Here is a 19,923-nt window from a genome sequence, read left to right as displayed (position 1 = left end):
ATTGTTCATTTTGTTTTGCTCTGCTTTGCTTTGTTTTGCTTTCCATCGCGTTGGTAAGAGCGTAAACCATGTCTGCTTATGTGCAAACGGGCGTGGTTTCATGTATGCAAAAAACTTTCCTGGGCTCATCTGAAGCACATAAAATTATTTGGAGATATACATTTGTCTTGTTTTCCTCTTAGGCTCTAGAAATGAAAACTTTTTTTTAGGATTCTAGCTTTCTCCCCTTGCAGGCATCGGGCACAGAGGACCTCATGGTTTTCCTAAAAATCTTTTTTTTTTGTGTTCCTTGTTGTTCCAAACTTAATTTTAATCACTTTTAATTAGATATTTTATTAAAAATAGTGCAAAAAATGACTAATTTCACTAAAAATAATGTAATATAAAACTGATGTTTTTAACTTTATTGTAGTGTTTTAGAAACTACTATGTCTTCACAAATGGTTATTTTTCACTCCTAGGAATGAAAGCTGTTGTTATATGATGTTTATTTTCAAATTTTGAAAAAATCAAAGGATTCTAGCTTTCTCCCCTTGCAGGCATTGGACACAGAGAACCTCATGGTTTTCCTAAAAATCATTTGTTATGTTCCCTGGTGTTCCAAACTTAGTTTTAATCAATTTTAATTTGTTATTATGTTAAAAACAGGGTAATAAGTTTCTAATTGGACTATAAATAATGTCATATTGTCTGCTATAAAACTGATGTTTTCATCTCCATTGTAGAGATTCTAGAATCAACTAATAGAGAATTAAAATAAAAAAGGGCATAAGAAGACATTACCAACAACGACCACAAGATGGAGATGTTGTCTAGACATTACCAATAACGACCACAAGATGGAGATATTGTCCAAAGAGGCAAGAAGGGCAAAGCCGCGATAAGGAGATTGCTGTCAGAATGCACATCCGGATCCCAAACAGAATCTCTAGTAAAATATGATCATTTGTGAAACAGGCAAATGAGTGTCTGCTACAATATGATTGCTACATATCTGCATTTGTTGGTTTTTAAGGAGTAAGAGTGCAGGCGGTTTAAACCTGCGATCCAGTGTGTTGAAGTATTTCACAACACTACCCCTAGCACATCAGGAAATAAATCATCATAATGATTATTGCCCTGGGCATGTACCAAAAAATCAGTGAGCATATACATATATCGCTGTGTTGAAGCTAGAGACACAGAATAAGTGCAAACACATCCTAAATACAGTGTTCCTGCACCTTGACCTCATCCAGAATGTATCGTTTTTTGAAAGCGATTGCTGTCAGAATGCACAACTGAATCCCAAACAGAATCTCTAGTCAAATATGATCATTTATGAAACAGGCAAATGAGTCTCTCAGGTGCCCATTGCTCATTTTCAGACACATTTATGCAATACTTTCACCATGCGTTGAGCAATAGGGATTAAAGATACCAGAGGTAAGGTTTAAAAGTAATTCTGAGGTGCAACACATCAGCAAAACAGCTAGGCATCTGAAATGTGGGGTTTGAGAGCCCTTCAGGGAACACCGTACCCTAAAGGTACCAGAAGTCCACTAGTATAAGCATTAAGTCACTGTCAGCCCTGTTGCAATGTGATTGCTACATATCTTCATTTCTTTGGTTTTTAAGGAGTAAGAGTGCAGGGGGTCTAAATCTGCGATCCAGTGTGTTGAAGTATTTCACAACACTACCTGTAGCCCGTCTGAAAATAAATCCTCATTCTGATTATTGACCTGGGCATGTACCAATAAATCACTGAGTATATATATATATCACTGTGTTGAAGCTAGAGACCTGTATGTAATAATATGATGCTAAAATGTTATTTTCACATGTAAGAAAACCGGCTCAGGGATGCCAAATATGTAATGTTGCCATAGCAAAATTAAATGTAGTGGCTCTCTGAAGGCACCAGTTCTGTAGGGTTTGGGCATTTACTGAGACAATTATTAATTGTAGCATTAAATCACAAAGTTGATTCTTTTGATGGCTTTAGAATCCAACCATGTGACATAACTCAAACAACGCGCACACACAGGTACTAATACACGAGGATACATTTATTAATACATAAAATATGCATGTAAACCTAACAGATCTTATCGAGAGGGTTATCAGAATACAAAAGATATATATTCAGTCAGTTACGAAGTGTTACACATATCAAGAGGACATACGTTCAGTATATCATTAAGACCGTTTCGTTAATGAACTTGGTTATAACTTCTACATTAGATACTCAAACAAGTACATAACTCTTAGGAATTAAATTGATATCAACTGGTTGGGATAACAATTGAATTCTCGAGCTCCAATGCATTGAAGTTGAATACTCATCCAATCTTTGGGGATTCAGATCTTCCTGCGGGCACAAAGAAACAGTTGCAGGCTGTTGCTGTCCAATCCGCGCTCTCTGGCTCCGTGCCAGGCTGTGCTGTGCGGCTTGCGACGCTGCGCTGCTGATGCTCACTGTGGGCTTTAACTAGCAAAGTTTGTGCACAGGAGAAAAGATGACTGTGGGTCCCAGCAAGTCAGGAAGAGGACCGGTTCATTTCTGATGAAGAGCTAGTTCTGAATAGTGATTCAGCTGTCCACAGTTCCGACCTGTTCACGAGGCCTGCTGCTGGTGCTAACCTCGGGTGGATCCTCTGGTTATTCTCTGGCAACCTCCGCTCTAGACTCTTAGAACAAAGGAAAGTTCTGGCACTCGGACACACTGGCCGTTCCGTGGTTGTCCGGGCTGAGTCTCAGGATGGTCAGGAGGCGCGCTGCGAGAATGTCCTGCCCTTGGGAGCCTTCTGCTCCTGGGCCGCCCTGCCCTGGAATTCTCCTTTGAATTCCCTTTAGAATTGTTCACAGAATCCTCTGAATCCTCCCTTCTGAATCTTACTGAATCTCACAGGCTCTCTGTGTTGCCTGTTTTTACCTGGAGGAACTTCAGCTCATTGATTGGCTGAAAGTTCCATGGGCATCAGAGTCCCACGTGGGTTACTCGGCCCTACCAGTCCCTGATTGATTGATCAAGGTGAGATATGAGTCACTTAGTCCTGACACTTAGTAATGCAGTCCAGATGTCCAACTGGCACTCCCTAGACAGAAAGGCGCCAATGGATGACCATTGATCATGATAGCCAGGCTTAGCTAAGTGCATCCCCCTTTGGGAGCTGTCCTAGGACCTTAAATCACCCTGCATGCATAGTCTCTCTGTGGCTGCACCACAGAGATGAACAGAGAAATGGGGCCTCATTTGGGAAGGCTCAGAACACTTAATTCTGCCTTATTAATAAGCCTCGCCGCTACACACATATATTAATATAATAAATGATTGCTTATGCTTTATAAACAAATCTAATTAAAATAAAAGCTTAAGTTTTGTATTTATCTTGTACCATAGAACATGATTTTCTTTGTATTTCAATCCCACAAAGTGTCCAAATGACGCACTACATGATATAAGGAAGATTATCACATGCATATCGGTATTATCTTTCTTACGAAAATGCATTCCTTTCATTACCTTTTACTTTTTAAAATGAACTCAAATTGTGTATAATGTAATAATTTAAGTAGAATAGATTCTAATAATATAATGATCCAGTGTGTTGCACTACTTCACTGCTTCACTGCTCTATGCCGTCTGGAAATAAATCCTCAGACTGCTTACTGCCCTGGGCATGTACCAATGAATTACAGGAGCACATCTATTTCTCACTGCGTTGAAGCAGGAGACACACAGTCTCTGCAAACACATCCTAAATACAGTGTTCCAGCACCTTTGACCTCATCCAGAACATATCATTTCTTGAAAGGGATTGCTGTCCGAATGCACATCTGAATCCCAAACAGAATCTCTAGTAAAATACGATCATTTGTGAAACAGGCAAATGACTGTCTCAGGGGCCCATTCCTCATTGTCAGACATATGTATGCAATGCTTTCACCGTGCATTGAGCAATAGGGATTAAAAACACAGCAGGTAAGGTTAGATGTCATGTTCTATGATCATTTCTTTCAGCATTAGGGACTAAATATACTAAACGTATGATACTAAAATGTTATTTTCACATATATTAATGTAATAAATGATTGTTTATGCTTTATAAATAAATCTAATTAAAATAAAAGCTTAAGTTTTGTATTTATCTTGTCCCATAGAACATGATTTTCTTTGTATTTCAAGCCCACAAAGTGTCCTTTGATCTCTATTCTGTGGTAATCCACGATGACCCCGTTCTTCAGGTGATTCATCATGTCCTCCCTCGCCTGTTGAGAGGCCACCTGATCTCTTCTGCCGTGGCGTGCTTCATACACGCCCTCTTGAAGTGAGCAGGAAGCTGATCAAAAGTATTCAGGCACATCTTGCACACCAGGGGAATCCTCACGGGTTTCCTTTGAAAATAAATAATACCATCTGTGTATAGAAACAAGCTAAGACTGATTTCTTAAATTATCCTTAAAATTCTCTCTCATAGTTTGAGCATAATGATTTTATTGCATTTATATAAGAATTGCTCATTGCTCCTAAATAAATAATGGTCTCAGTCACAGACTTTCCAATAGAAGCCATTGTGGAGTTCAGCAACTGCAGGTCCTAGAAGTGGGGAAGGAATTTTAAAAGAGAAATTGAATTACAATACAGAAGGAATGGCTGAGGGTTCACTGAAATGTATAAATATACAAATTCCAAAGACTGAGTCCATATAGAAACAACTACTTTTCATTTTCAGTATAAGAAAAAAAAAACTATCTTCCAAAGCATCATAAAATTGTCCCTTCTTCCAGACCCTACTTCTCTCTTTTAGTAGTACAGCAGACCTTTCCAGGTGAGCAGATCACAGAGTCCGAAATGAGCTTCCTCCATCAAGCAAAGTACCTGAACATGACTCTGTCTTCATAAAAGCGCCCCTGTAATAAAGAAATTAAATCCAAAATCAAGAGGGCAGTTGCCTACTGAAATACAAGAAGTCATCAATTTTAACCTAGCAACACATTAAAGGCTGCATATATACAAGTGCGATTCTAGAAATGCTCACCAGATTACGTTTTAAGAAGGAACTGCGCCTCAGGTTCCGCCGAGATCTTAACTCGGATGGCAGGATTCAGAGTCCGGAGTGTGGACTGATGGCGAGCGGAGGGTCCACATACTGTGGATCCCTCAGTGATCTTCCGCGTATTCAAACCGCCAGCGTGTGACTCCCCTGTCCCTGTGACCTCATTGCTCTGCTCTCTCCTCTGTGCAGCCGAGCCCGACTCACGGTAAAGTGAAAAAAAAGATGCCCTCAACGTGAGATTTACTCTGGAGCGAGGATAGATGTTACCTTTTTATCATTTAACAGGATGTATGTGATGTGGCGACTAGGTTCAATTTTGTATCCTCTTTAAAAGATTAAGGACTGGGGTGAGCGTGATTTACCACCCTTTCAGCTAAGAACCCGACTTGCGCACCGTTTAAGCTGCATAGACTCGGTCGTTTAACTCTTCTCCGTTAGCAGGGTTAAGGTTAAAGAAAAAAAAAATAGCTGACTCCTTTTTTTTGCCAGCCGCTAGCGCTGATTAGCAAGGCTTGTATTTCATGTTTTGCAAGTTGCATCCATTTTAAGAAAAACAAGTCGCGTTAAAGACAGGAAATGAATACTTGCCTTTAATTAAGTCTAGCCGTAGGCGGGGATCTCCTGTTTACTAGACAGGCGCTTTAACCAACTAAGCCACGGCGCCCCAGGAGTGTTGTCCTTTTGCAGCCACTTGGACACACCACTCAGACACATCTGCATTCGGTGTGTGCTCCGCCTGCTCGCTGAGCAAGTTGCCACCTTTACATACAATAGCAACATCGACACCAAGAGAAAGGATGACAAATGGCTTTTATCTGGAACTTTTCATGTCCAAGGAGCTCAATGTGCTTTCTGTGTACAACAGGGCCACTGAACTCCACACTGGCCACTGAACCACAGCAGTGGCTTGCTGGCTTGACATCTCCCAAGGAAAATGTTGAAATCACATGTGGAACAGGAAAATGACCCTCGAGTACGTGGGGAAAAAAAAAAAAAGATCATCTGGAGCGCGCCAACCCATGTCCGGACAGCCCAGTTTCGTCGACAAGGTGGCTGAGTGGTTAAGGTGATGGACTGCTAATCCATTGTGCTCTGCAGGCATGGGTTCGAATCCCATTCTCATCGCTCTCCATGTTCGACACGTGTGCCTGTTTGACATTGGCCCTCCTGTTGTTTGCTCCGGTGCTAGAGCCGTACAATTTCTAGCAGTGGCTGAACATGGTATAGTAGGCCAACGTCGGTATCGAGCAGTGACAGTAACAGTACTTACTGCGCCCCATAAGAAATCGTTTGTCCCTGTTCAAAAGAGATTGTGCGATGTCCTGCGGCGTTCGTAAAGCAAACCTTTGACAGTTTGAAAAGAGGAATTTATTCTGCTTCCTGTGCGTGCAGTAGTTACAAAGTTGAACGTCTTTACACGATCTGCTGCAGTTTTCAGTGGGCGGGCTTTGTCAGATGGCTTGAAAAAACGCACTGTGTTTCGGCTCGGGAAACATCATGAGCAGTGTCCTGCATGTTTTCTGTGTATAGCTGTCTTTTAACACATACAGAATTCATTCGAAATCATTGATTTCTCCAATTAACAAGGGTCCCTTTTTGAACCTGCGAGAAGCATTCTTTCAATGTAACAGATTTACTCCGGGGAAAGCCAGCATGACATTGAGAGTAGCTCAAGCTTTCAGCACCCGTATCGGACTGCGTGTATGCAGACACCGCTCAGAATCCCCTGTAAGATTCTCCCTCAATTCCGTTTTTCAGTGCTTTAGCTCTTTCAAAAGGCTTCGCTTTGCTGGTCACAATCCAAGGCTCATGACAGCATTTGAAAACATTCGCCACTGCGTTGGCCGGGAATCGAACCCGGGTCAACTGCTTGGAAGGCAGCTATGCTCACCACTATACCACCAACGCACACCCGCAGGAAGCCTGCAGGACACCACCAGAGAATGCTTTTTTTAATTTTTTTTTTATTAAACATAGAATTTACAAATACAAATACAAAAAGAGGATCAGAGTCATGTACAAGAGAAAAGAAACGCAGCAGAAAAAAGCATTTAACTACCAGAGGTAATTAAGTAATTATGTGATCAAATTGTATATTTTACACGTATCATATTTTCCTTGCTTTAATATTTCTCAATTATTTATAAACTTTAGTTTCAACATGCATGCGTTTCCTGTAAAAAATAAAACTCAGCACACAGTTTTTCTTTTAACAACATTTCGAGTACCTCTGGCATTCATGAAAAAGACATACACAAAAGCAAATAACTAACTCTAAGACTGTCTAAACTATTGAGTTTTTCAAAGAACCAGAACTATAACAGTCCTTAACACTTAACTACACCATTCCAAACTAACACTAAAGAAACACTAGTATATACTGGTATAACAAATAAAACCAAACATAATCATTAACTGAGCAGTCACTGGGAGCAAATCTCCTTCCCGTCCACAAAGGCCCTCGCTCCCACAAAGTAGGCTCTCCTCCCCTCTCTTCTGGCAGCTTCAACCTGGGGCCACAGCTGGTTCCTGGTACTCCTGTCCGCGGCAGACAGGTCCTCTGCAAACCTCAGTTTGTTCCCATTCAAATACTCATTCCCCCTCGCCGCTCGCCACAGCATGTCCCTCGCCGTCCTCTTGGTGAACTGTATTATAATCGATCTGGGGCGCACTTGCCCAGACATGTTCGCTCTCCCGAGCCTGTGAAAAAAGTCAATGGCCGATATTACGTCCTCCTGGTCCGGCAGGGTCCTTTTACAGATACCCTTCACTGTTGCAACAAGGTCCTTATCACGTTCCTCTTTAACTCCAAATAATTTTAAACTCCATCATCGACGGTATCTATCTACATCGTTCACTTTCAATTCAAGTTCTTTAATATGCTTTTCTTGTTTGGTATTTACTTGTTTAAGAACTTTTACTTCACTCTTTAAGTCTTCAACCTCTTTAAACACACAGTCCATGGACTTTTTAAGACTTTCGATTGCGACTGTATTAGATCAAATCATTTCCTTCAGCTCACCCATGCTCTGTGCCATCATGTTGAAGATGTTGGTCTGGAGCTCCTCCAGCGTCAGGTCGCCCCTTCCCCTCTTGGCTGCCGGGGTTTTCACAGGTGTGCTGGGCAGGGACTCCGGCTCTTCCTCTGGCAGCTGAGTCTCACTTGGGCTGCGAACGCTCGCGTACGAGCGCATCTCCAGCACTCTTTCCACGTCCCCTCCAGCTGCTTCACTTTTCCCTTTAGTTGCCATCAATTTTCTTGTAGTGCTATACATATACGATTGAGGTTTCTTAGACTTCTCCTTCGAAGACCCAGCACTCTCTTTTCTTTTCCCAGTTTTTCTCATATCGAAATTCTTAAACCTAAAAAAAATCGTTTTTTTTTCTTTCAATTATAACTGAAGTTTAAACAAGTAGTGTTAAGTCCTTATTTTTCTGTAGTCAAAAAAAGCAAAAATTAACATTCAGGTCATGAAAAACTCAAAAAAAATCCTCAACCACTAAACTTTACCTCCCACCTGAGCGCCATCTTGAACGCCCCTACCACCAGAGAATGCTCACGATTTCGGAAGCTGTCTCCGGGACGTGCTGATTCCACACATCCTGAATAAATCATGATATTGTTAGTTGCTGTAGCTAGACGTTCAAATGAGTTTCATGGCCAGATGGACTGTTTCCTCCAGCGGTATAGTATTGCAGTGAGACAGCACGATGCCTGCAAGACTATGTCACGCTAAACGCCACAGATTGTGTTTGTCCGTTCATGTCAGTCATCCTGCAGCCACGGGAAGTGGGACACAAACATGCCGCAATGCTTTCAAGACGTTAGGATTTGTTTGTGCAACATCCGAGAAGAGTACTTGTGGCTTGAATGTGAACTGTACGTGCCCGCCCCCTTTCCTCTGTAGTGCATGAGTTCCTCCCGGCATGCCCTTCGTCATTGTTCTGTCATCTTGTATTTAAAGGGTTGTATTTCTGCTGCTGAAAAGAATCAACGGGTTTCTTTGTTCCCAACGGAGCCCTTGTCTGTCATGAAATTCTTCAAAACCTCAAGCTAGAAGAAGACGACAAATATGAAGCGTTACAGCAACGACATGCCATGAGACGATTGATAACGATTTCCATAGGATCTCCGCGGTTGCCTGGCAACCGTCAGCTTTGCGCAGTGGCAGTATCGTAGCCTGTGAGGTTTAACCGAGGCAGGATTATTGCTAGTTGAAAACTTTTCCCAATACCCCGCTTCCGCCGGTTTGCAATACAATCGGCGAAAGCTATTTTTGACAGTCTCGTTAGAGACTGAGCAAGGTGTTTAAAGACAGATTTGGTCATGGTGACATCATGGTAGAAAGAAGCGAGCTTGTTCCCAGTGGGCATTGATTCGTCGAATATACGTATATTTACGGCGAAATTACGGCTATACGTATATATACGTCGCCTCGACGTATAATCAACGTCGAATTGCAACCGTAAAATTGACGACATTAACAAACGCATATATAACGTCGAAAACACATCTAACACAGTGCATGAGGCTTTTTACTGTATGTATCGTGTGTGCCGCAACTAGGAGTATACGGCACTCTGCACAGTGTACGAAGTAAATTATTTTCGCAGCAATTAATTTACATGTGTATAATAAATATAGTAAATATAATAAATTAATTACTGCGAAAATAATTTACTTCGTACACTGTGCAGAGTGCCGTATACTCCTAGTTGCGGCACACACGATACATACAGTAAAAAGCCTCAGGCACTGTGTTAGATGTGTTTTCGACGTTATATATGCGTTTATTCATGTCGTCGATTTTACGGTTGCAATTCGACGTTGATTATACGTCGAGGCGACGTATATATACGTATAGCCGTAATTTCGCCGTAAATATACGTATATTCGACGAATCAATGCCCACAGCTTAGCATACAAGGGTTTTGCTGAGGGGTCTTGCCACCTGCCTGAAAAAAAACAGTAAAATGTTTGAGTGCCTATAGAGTTTCTATTTTTATTTTCTTGACAAAAGTTGATACCATTTCCTGGACACCCCGTCCCCCATCAGTGTGCGGTGCCCGAGGAAAAATCTGTAGGGGGGCGTCTGAAATTCTGAGGGGGGAGTGATATTTCGGTTGAAACGGAGCTGTTCGGTGCAGCTACCCAAATGAAATCTCGCAGCTATGCCATTGATTAGTGCTTCATGATAGAAGATAACGACTAGCAATCTGGTATTTGCGATGAAGTTCAGTTTCACATTTTTCGTCACTCTCACGGTTTGTATTGCCTGGAGCAAAAAGTACCATAAGCGTTCATTTTTGCAGCTACATGGACGTTCTGAATCGTTAAGAAAAAAATGTTGTAAAACCAACAGAAAGCACAGACTGCTATAACTAGTCCTAGTTATATAACAATTTTAAGTATTAAATCGTTACTGCAAGGAACTACTGCAAGGAATCGGTCCACCTGAGCAAACAGGATCGTAATGTTGACACTCAATAATATGTGCAGTTCCTGGACGGATAGCCCTCCTGCCCATCAAACAGACTGAGTGACTGTTCGTGTCATTTAGTGTTGTCTGACCATTGACAAAGTACAACTATTTTTTTAGGGCGCAAATTAAGTTAGGTAAAACTTTTTGCCCAAAACTGAAGGGGCGACATTCCCCCCTCCCCCCGTGATGCCAGGCCTGTCCCCATCCTATTCCATAATGTAATTATATATAATACCATACAACAGTGACCGATCCTTACTAACTGCATGCGTTAAAATTGCACATCAGCTCATAGCAGGGGGCACATAGCCGCGATGTATTATCAATGTTAAATTTCAACCATAATATCGACAACATTAATAAACGCATACGTTGAGAAAATATCGAACCCAGCATATTTTCCGGTTATATACCACAATGCATTGCTAGTATTCGTTGGTCACCATTTTGGACACGTTTTTCAAACGTAGAAGTATATCCGCAAATATCTCAGCAATCCTCTTTTGACGAGTAAGTATGAACAATAATAATACTATCTGAATACATACAGATCTTTCTTAATATTATTTTGATTAAAATAGTATGTGAATAAGCAAAAAAATGGCACATAAAATAGTGTGAATGGGGAAGATGACACAAAATCGTTTTGCCATTTCTCTTATTCTTATTCTATGTTGTACTTTCAAACTTTGGGTACTCTTTAATTAGGATAGACTTTATTGCTCAACTGCTATGATGCAAGCCAAATTTTATACATTGATTTCAGCTTTGAGCTTAGTAAACCGTTCATTTTTTAGATTATACTAAAGAAGATATTAATCATCATTTATTTGGGAAGTAATATTATATAATTTTCTCCTAGCTGCGGTGCTGAAGTCCCACCCTACATCAACAGAAAAAGAAATAAAGGAGCACGCAATGTGTTACTTGAAGAATGCATATGCAAGGCAGGGGGCCAGGAGATCTGGACTCTGAAAATAATAGGTTTTTGGTTCTAACAGGACAATTAGACAGGGTTTGCAAATAGTGGACAAAAATCGTCTTAACTTCCATTGTAATATTTTTTTTTCTTGGAAATATAGAAGTTGTACATTTTAAAATGTATATTTGAATCAAAATGTGGTTTTGAGTTAGTGTGTTAATGTAATTAGTTTTGTGTTTGTCATTACTATACTGTATATTGCCATGTTACCAGAATTTGTAGGTGAAGTTTAAGACTAGTTGTGTTTTTTATGATTATTGCCCATATGTTGATTGTTGATTGATTGTATACAATGTATAATTTGAAATACATATGTTTCAGGTGTGAATGTGTATTTTCAGAATAAATTTCTAAACCTAATCATTGGCTTGGTTTACTTGTTTCTACACCTATAAAATCTATCTTTGATGTATAATAGACCTCTACCCATATACGTATAATAGACCTCTAAAATTATCCGTATAAAAGACCTCTAACCATATACGTATTATAGACCTCTAAAGTTATGCGTATAATAGACCTCTAACCATATACGTATAATAGACCTCTAAAGTTATCCGTATAATAGACCTCTAACCATATACGTATAATAGACCTCTAAAGTTATACGTATAATAGACCTCTAACCATATACGTATAATAGACCTCTAAAGTTATACGTATAATAGACCTCTAACCATATACGTATAATAGTCCTCTAAAGTTATCCGTATAATAGACCTCTAAAGTTATCCGGAACTCCAACCATATATGTATAATAGTCCTCTAAATTTATCCGTATAATAGAACTCCAACCATTTATGTATAATGAACGTCTAAACATAGACGTATAACTTTAGACGTACATTAGAATTTCATTCTAGACGAATTGTAGACCACATTTAGACGTCTAAGGTATGCGTTTAATAGACGTATATTATACGTCTTTTGCCCACTGGGTTACGTCTCAACAGAAACGCTCTTTAGCTCTTTCAGCGTTATGCAGAGAACAGCGTCTGTCGAGATCACTTTTGAGTCAGCGCGAAACGTCGTGTGCTGTCAGTTTGATTTCATATTGCTCGTAGCGGCGCCCGGCTTTTGTCTGTCAAACGTTAGGTTGCGCTTCTTCATGCTGCATCGTCGGCATGAGTGGAGCTTTATAAACGTCTGTACTTACTGCGCCCCATAAGAAATCGTTTGTCCCCGTTCAAAAGAGATTGTGCGATGTCCTGCAGCAAACCTTTGACAGTTTGAAAAGAGGAATTGATTCTGCTTCCTGTGCGTGCAGTAGTTACAAAGTTGAACGCCTTTACACGATCTGCTGCAGTTTTCAGTGGGCGGGCTTTGTCAAATGGCTTGGAAAAACGCACTGTGTTTCGGCTCGGGAAACATCATGAGCAGTGTCCTGCATGTTTTCTGTGTATAGCTGTCTTTTAACGCATACAGAATTCATTCGAAATCATTGATTTCTCCAATTAACAAGGGTCCCTTAAAGGATGAGTCAAAGTAACGTCTAATCGGATTAGTTTCCTTAGAGCTGGTTCAGAGTTTGCGCAAGAGTTTACCTTTCACAGATGCGCAAAGAAGAACGTTGGGGGTGCACGCTTCAAGGCGCCTTACAGCTGTAGGGAGTGATTCGAGGCGATTCATGGCGTGTGCTCGTTCCCTTATACCGTACGCCCCGGGGTGCAGTGCTACGATGACGTACAATACCGCTTGGGCACGTAACGGCGTTATATGCGAGTGCGGGACGTGAGGGTTTTCGTTTGTTCGTTTTGTTTTGCTCTGCTTTGCTTTGTTTTGCTTTCCATCGCGTTGGTAAGAGCGTAAATAAAAAGGCGATTCCTGCATCTACCACTAATGTAAGAGCTTTTTCAAGTGCGACGTGGTGCGGCTTTTCAAATGCTTGTGGGCATTTCTCTGTTGTTGATTCTTTTTTTGTGTGTAACAAAGTGGCATTTTCATGTCCGGACGGGGAGACTTTATCATTCCGACATGAAGCCACCCTTAAGTCCTCTGAGGCGTGTCTGTCTGCAAGGCTTGTATTGTGGAAATGTTTTTTTGAAACGGAGAACGACTTTGAAATAGGCTTCCGCCGGCGCCTCGCGATCCAGGTAAGATTGTAGCAAGAACGCAGCGGCAGCGGGGCTTGCTGTAGTCGTGGCCGAGTGGTTAAGGCGATGGACTAGAAATCCGTTGGGGTCTCCCCGCGCAGGCTCGAATCCTGCCGACTACGTTGTCCGCCTCCAGTTGGTGTGTTCCGGCGCAAGCAAAGAAGCGCGCCTCTTTGCTGTTTCTGGTGGTTTTAAAACACCCAATCGCTTGTACCCGCTGCCTTGGAAATAAATTCTTCAGCGTCCGTGAATGGCATTTTGCAGCTGGAAGCAGATGTCGACGCGTTTTGCACAGAGCACCAAAAAAGCGTCTTTTTTGAAGTCCCAGGCACTAAGCATTGGTGGTTCAGTGGTAGAATTCTCGCCTGCCATGCTGGAGGCTCGGGTTCGATTCCCGGCCAATGCAGTGGCTTTTGCAGCAAGCGGCTCCATCACTTGCATCCCCTTGCAACTCGCAACTCAAAAAACCCACTGAAGCTAAGCAGGTGTGAGCCAGGTCAGTACCCGGATGAGGGTGAGCTACAGGAAAAAACAAAGCTTTCAGCTGGAAGCGGTGTTAATGGTGCCGGCGGGGGGGGGTGCTCACCCTGAGGTCTGTGCGGGTCCCAATGCCCCAGTATAGTGACGGAGATGCTGTGTTGTAAGAGGGCGCTGTCTTTTGGATGAGATGTAAAACCGAGATCACAGCGCTCTGTGGTCATTAAAAATGACCACCAAAACCTTTGACAAAAGCTTTTGGTAATTGATGGTCTTCAATAATGCTTCTCCTTTAGGTACATTTTAAATCAGCTGAAAAATGCTGTGAAATGGGGGGGCAATTCAGGCCAGTGTAGGATTTGGGTTACAAGAACCATGAAAATGCACGAGAAAGCCCGTACACTGAATTACACGGCTTTCTATTCAAAGGAGGGCAAAAGAAATTCCCTGAGATCGATTTTTTGCAGCACAGAGAGGATTACTGTCGTGAGGCCGGTTAGCTCAGCTGGTTAGAGCGTGGTGCTAATAACGCCAAGGTCACGGGTTCGAGCCCCGTACGGGCCAGGTCCTTTTCTCCTCTCTTACCAAAGCTGTTAGGTTCCTTTCCGTGGTGAGATGGGTTGTCATGCAACGCTGCCACATAGTGCCGACAGACAAGAGTGTTGCGGGAGAAGAGAAAAGTGTTTGAAGATTTAAGAGTGTCTTAGGTGGAGCCAAAATCAAGTGTCACAAATGCAAGTGGGAGGTTTTCCAATGTTTAATATGGTAAAAATAAGCGGAAGTTATCTGCCGGTCATGGCACAGTCTGCCATGCTTTTGTCAGATACTGTAAAGTGGTGTCGAACTGGAGCCTCACCATTTGCATATGTGAGGCTCCAGTTATACATCGAGTGTCACATTAAATGACAAAAATGAAGAGAGTTAAAGCAGCTAGAGAGGTTTTCTTACAAATTTTGAGTTGACACAGTTTTGGAAAATGTTTCCTTCACGCTGCACTGTACAACATAGGCAGCCAAGAGTCTCCAAAACAAAACAGAATTGACAGATAGGAGAAAATTCCCACTCATCCTGAAGTTCCCAAAATCCAGCAGGTGGATTTTGGGAATGGCATACAGACCCCTGGCACAAGTGGTCTGTGCCAGGGGTCTGTATGCCGTTAACCATGCCGCTTAACCCAGTAGCACCACCACAGTCTTAAAGGAAACCGGTGTAACAACATGTCCGGGTAACTTTTTCCATTCACCCGCAGCCCTTTGTGTAAGGATGTGCCACATATGTGGCGTTTTTATCATAGTTATCATAGTTTTCTGATTTTGACCATTTAGATTTAATTGATTGTTGTGTTGAAAAGTCTTTTATTTTTATCACAGTGTAGTTTTCTGATTTTGAGATATGGAGCATTGGCGTTATTCACACAGCAGCTGTATCGACGAGCGGTGAAAAAAGTGTGGTGGAAACGTCGGACCCTAAGGTGGTGACTGCATCGGAGACGGCTGTTAAGACGCTGATCAAAACCAAACGTGTCAAGCCTTCGGAGAGAAATAATAACACGCCTAAAGACTTGGTGTTTGGTGATGTGGGAGACTCAGTGCGGTATATTGCACAGTTAGTATCAAAGGTGGGCACTAATGAGGTGGATAAAAAGCGGGGTTTAGAGAATCTAAGAGCCGCTTTAGCAAGTGTACATTCAGTGTTTCCAAAACTGATCCAGGTTTACGCCGCTAGACTCTTAGACGTTTTTTTCTAAAGAAGATGCTGATCTAACCTCTGGATTTCGTTACCTGATAATGCTATTTCATGGTGCACTGGCGAAGACCCACCGGGATAAATGACTAAACATGTGCATGGTGCAGTCCAGAGAATATTGGATGAACTTTCTCCAAACATCGGGGCGAATGATTTTGTACAGCTGCGTTTGACTGCGGGTGGTTTTAACAAACCCTTGTTCTCACGCAGGAGACAACCCGGAGAATTAAATGCTGCTGATTTTTTAAGCCACATCTCAGACCTCTTACAGAGCCACACAGAAATTCTCACCGATGACAGCCTCCGATTAGTGGTGACGATAGTTAGGAATATGCAGGGGGGTGCCCGTCGAAGATTTAAATCCGTTCTGGGTAATTGCTCAGAAAAAAGCGCACCTTATCGACTTACATTACACGGGCGGTAATCTGTGTTTCACTGGGAGTGTGTACGGTTTGTTGAATGAAGGTTGTACCAATGGGGAAATGTTACAGGGCGCTAAACGAATGCACAAAGAGTTGGGTTTTTCAGAGAATCAGAAAATTAGTTTGTCAGACATTACTGCTTTTGAAAAACATTTAAAGGTGGTCATTAAAATTTTGTACCATGACCAGGGTGATTGGAAATATTTTACAACGGGGCCCACACCACCTAATTCTAAAATACTTTTTGTTCTACTGCATGAAGAGCATTTTTATGGGGTTTTAAATTTTAAAGCTTTTGTGGGGGCGGCATATTTTTGCACTAACTACCATGCGGCGTATAGCCACAAGAACGCACACGCCTGTGTTAAAACTTGTAAAACCTGTTTAGATCCCCAGTGTTGCGAAATTGATGCAGAAATTCAGAATTGTCCGGCCTGTAAGGTCTTTTGTCGTAGCTCTCAATGTTTGGCGAGACACTTTCGGAATGCAGCGACGGGTGTTAGTAAGTGTGAGCGCAGGGTCTTTTGTGAGAAATGTGAGGTTTATAACCTCTCTAGTCACAAATGTAAAGAGAAACTGTGCTCGCATTGTAACAACGTGATCGACACCCCTGACACACATTTGTGCTACATACTGCCTTTGGACAACCCCAAAATTTCAAACAAGTACATTTTTTTCGACTTTGAATGCATGCAAGAAACGGGGACACACATACCAAATTACATCCATGCCCTTCATATTAACAATAAACGAAGCTGGGAATTTTATGGTGAAACTTGTCTAAAGGATTTTGTGTGTAAATTTATCGATAGACGTTTCAAAAACCATACATTCATATCGCACAATGGCAAGGGATATGACAATTACCTAGTAATCAGACAGTTGTAAGATGAAAAGATGGACGTTGAACTAATTAATCAGGGTGGTAAGATAATGTGTATGACCGTAAAAGCTCTGAACATCAGATTTATCGATTCTTTAAACTTTCTACCTATGAAATTAAGCAAACTGTCGGCCGCCATGGGGTTCCCCGGGGGTAAGGGTCATTTTCCACACTTGATGAACACTTCAGAAAACCAAAATTATGTCAGCCCGATGCCGCCGCCAGAACTTTACGGCGTTAACTACATGCTGCAGAGGGAGAAAGCCGAGTTTTTGGTTTGGTATGAAGAATGCAAGGGAAGTGTGTTTAACTTACAGAGAGAGTTGAAACGTTACTGCCAGTTGGATGTGGCAATTCTAAGAGAAGGCTGTGTCAGGTTTTGGGACAAGGTCATGAATATGACCAGACAGACACGCGTGACTGAGTCAGGGGCCGCCTGCGTTGTGTGCATCGACCCCTTTCAGTTTGTGACCATCGCTAGTGTCTGCATGGCCATGTTCAGACTTATGTTTTTACAGGAAGAGACGATAGCGTTGCTACCCCATGACAATTACCACCACCAGCAAAAACGATTTTCTACACCCAGCATTCAGTGGCTTATGTACATCGAACACACAGAGCCCGTTAAAATCCAACACGTGTTAACCATGGCCGGTGAGTTCAAGGTTGGACAAAGCTGAAAGCTCAAAGCTGAAATAAATGTATAAAATTTGGCTTGCATCATAGCAGTTGAGCAATAAAGTCTGTCCTAATTAAAGAGTACCTAAAGTTTGAAAGTACAACATAGAATAAGAATAGAGAAATGGCAAAACGATTTTGTGCCATCTTCCCCATTCACACTATTTTTATGTACCATTTTTTGCTTATTCACGTACTATTTTAATCAAAATAATATTAAGAAAGATCTGTGTGTATTCAGATAGTATTATTATTGTTCATACTTACTCGTCAAAAGAGGATTGCTGAGATATTTGCGGATATACTTCTACGTTTGAAAAACGTGTCCAAAATGGTGACCAACGAATACTAGCAATGCATTGTGGTATATAACCGGAAAATATGCTGGGTTCGATATTTTCTCAACGTATGCGTTTATTAATGTTGTCGATATTATGGTTGAAATTTAACATTGATAATACATCGCGGCTATGTGCCCCCTGCTATGTGCTGATGTGCAATTTTAACGCATGCAGTTAGTAAGGATCGTACTGTTGTATGGTATTATATATAATGACATTATGGAATAGGATAAACGAAGTAATACTAAGACATGTTCTTATGGATTTGTCTTACCTTGAGATATGTAATTGGATTTCAGGATTAATTTCCTCATTCAATGTAGTGGTGATTCTTTGCCTGGTCAGTACCTGGGTGGGAGACCTCCAGCGAACAATTAAGCTTGCTGCTGGAAGTGGTGTTAAGAGACTCTTAGGATCTTCCAGAGGTCTCTATCCAATAGCACTAGTTGCCTTAGAGCTGGCTCAAACATTGCTCAAGAGTCTACCTTTCACAGATGCGCAAAGATGAATGATGGGGGTGCACGCTTCAAGGAGCCTTCCAACTGTAGGGACCGATTAGAGACGATCCGTAGCATGTGTTCGTTTCCATATACGCCCCGTGTCTCAACGGTAGGACAGAGTCAAATACTGCCTCGACACGTAACAGCGTTATATTAAACCGCAGGACTTGAGGGCTGTTTTGTTTGAATGTTCAAGGCATTGGTAAGAGCGTAGGTCAAGGGCCATTGGTGCATCTCCTGTAACTGGAGCAAAAATGCTATTCAAAGTGCAGTGACTAAAATCGTCGTCCACATGTCTCCGTTGTTGATTGCTTTCTGTCTAAGAACGTTCTGTTTTCATGTCCGAACGGGGAGACTTTATCATTCCAACTTGACTATCATGCCACCCTTAAGTCCTCTGAGGTGTGTGTGTGTGTGCTTGCACGTATGGCGTAAAAGGTTTCTTAAACGGAGAGCGAACTTGAAAAAAGTTGCCTCCGCTGCCGCCGCCGCCTCGCACTCCCTGTTCGATTGTAGCAAGAAGGCAGCGGCCACGGCGCTCGCTGTAGTCGTGGCCGAGTGGTTAAGGTGACGGACTTGAAATCTGTTGGGGTCTCCCCGCGCAGGTTCAAATCCTGCCGACTACAGCGTCCTTTGCATTTGGTTGCGTGCGTGCGTGTAAAAGGACCAGCGCCGTTTCGTTTTCGCTGGGACCTTTAACACTCTAAATCGCCTGGACCCGCAGCCTGTGAAATCGATTCTTCAGCACCCACGAAGGACGCTTTGCCGCTGGACACAGATACCGATGCTTTTCTGCAACGAGCTTTCCAGCTGAATTTTCTCGGCAGCTCCGTACTGAACCTGTTCTCCATTGCAACATAGCGGAGGCTCGTCACGTCTATAGCAAGGCTGTGTAGGACCGCATACGCCACAGTGACTTGTACACAGACCACATGAAAGGCAAGCAAAATACACTTTTAAAATTCCAAAGACTCACAAGGTCAGAGGAACAGCGATGACCTGAACAGATCTGTTACAGAAGTCTAGGTTGACCTTTTTAGAGCTGTAATTGCATTTTTGTTTAATAGAAGATCAAATCTACTCGCATGTACCAGCACCTTACAGTTTATTGATGTTAATTCTGTTTAAGTAATAAGATTGCTAACGATGTTGGACTTTAGCCGGTGTTTTTTAGAACAAATTGCTTACACTTCTGTAAGGAATACGCAGTACGTGCCTTTGTCAGTCATTGCTCACCATACCTGTAACTTTCTTATCTAACTCACTTCCTCAAATAGTG

At 42.0% G+C, this 19,923-nt stretch overlaps 5 non-coding genes across 5 annotated transcripts; 4 read left to right on the top strand and 1 right to left on the bottom strand.

Annotated features, from left to right (window-relative positions):
* Positions 1-6,875: 6,875 nt before the first annotated feature.
* trnag-ucc (transfer RNA glycine (anticodon UCC)) lies at positions 6,876-6,947 on the bottom strand. Its single transcript has one exon. It is a non-coding gene; the product is annotated as a tRNA-Gly (tRNA).
* A 2,246-nt stretch (positions 6,948-9,193) lies between these two features.
* Positions 9,194-9,335, top strand: LOC148631520 (U4 spliceosomal RNA). The gene has a single exon (XR_015934650.1). It is a non-coding gene; the product is annotated as a U4 spliceosomal RNA (small nuclear RNA).
* Positions 9,336-13,637: 4,302 nt separating this feature from the next.
* On the top strand, positions 13,638-13,719 carry trnas-aga (transfer RNA serine (anticodon AGA)). The gene has a single exon. It is a non-coding gene; the product is annotated as a tRNA-Ser (tRNA).
* Positions 13,720-14,564: 845 nt separating this feature from the next.
* trnai-aau (transfer RNA isoleucine (anticodon AAU)) lies at positions 14,565-14,638 on the top strand. The gene has a single exon. It is a non-coding gene; the product is annotated as a tRNA-Ile (tRNA).
* Positions 14,639-19,188: 4,550 nt separating this feature from the next.
* On the top strand, positions 19,189-19,270 carry trnas-uga (transfer RNA serine (anticodon UGA)). Its single transcript has one exon. It is a non-coding gene; the product is annotated as a tRNA-Ser (tRNA).
* Positions 19,271-19,923: the final 653 nt, after the last annotated feature.

Source organism: Lepisosteus platostomus, unplaced genomic scaffold (genome assembly GCF_059453375.1).
Source record: "Lepisosteus platostomus isolate fLepPlt1 unplaced genomic scaffold, fLepPlt1.hap1 Scaffold_75_H1, whole genome shotgun sequence".
NCBI classification, from domain to species: domain Eukaryota; kingdom Metazoa; phylum Chordata; class Actinopteri; order Semionotiformes; family Lepisosteidae; genus Lepisosteus; species Lepisosteus platostomus.
The sequence above is the reverse complement of the archived record's forward strand: the minus strand, read 5'-3'. Positions and strand labels throughout refer to the sequence as shown.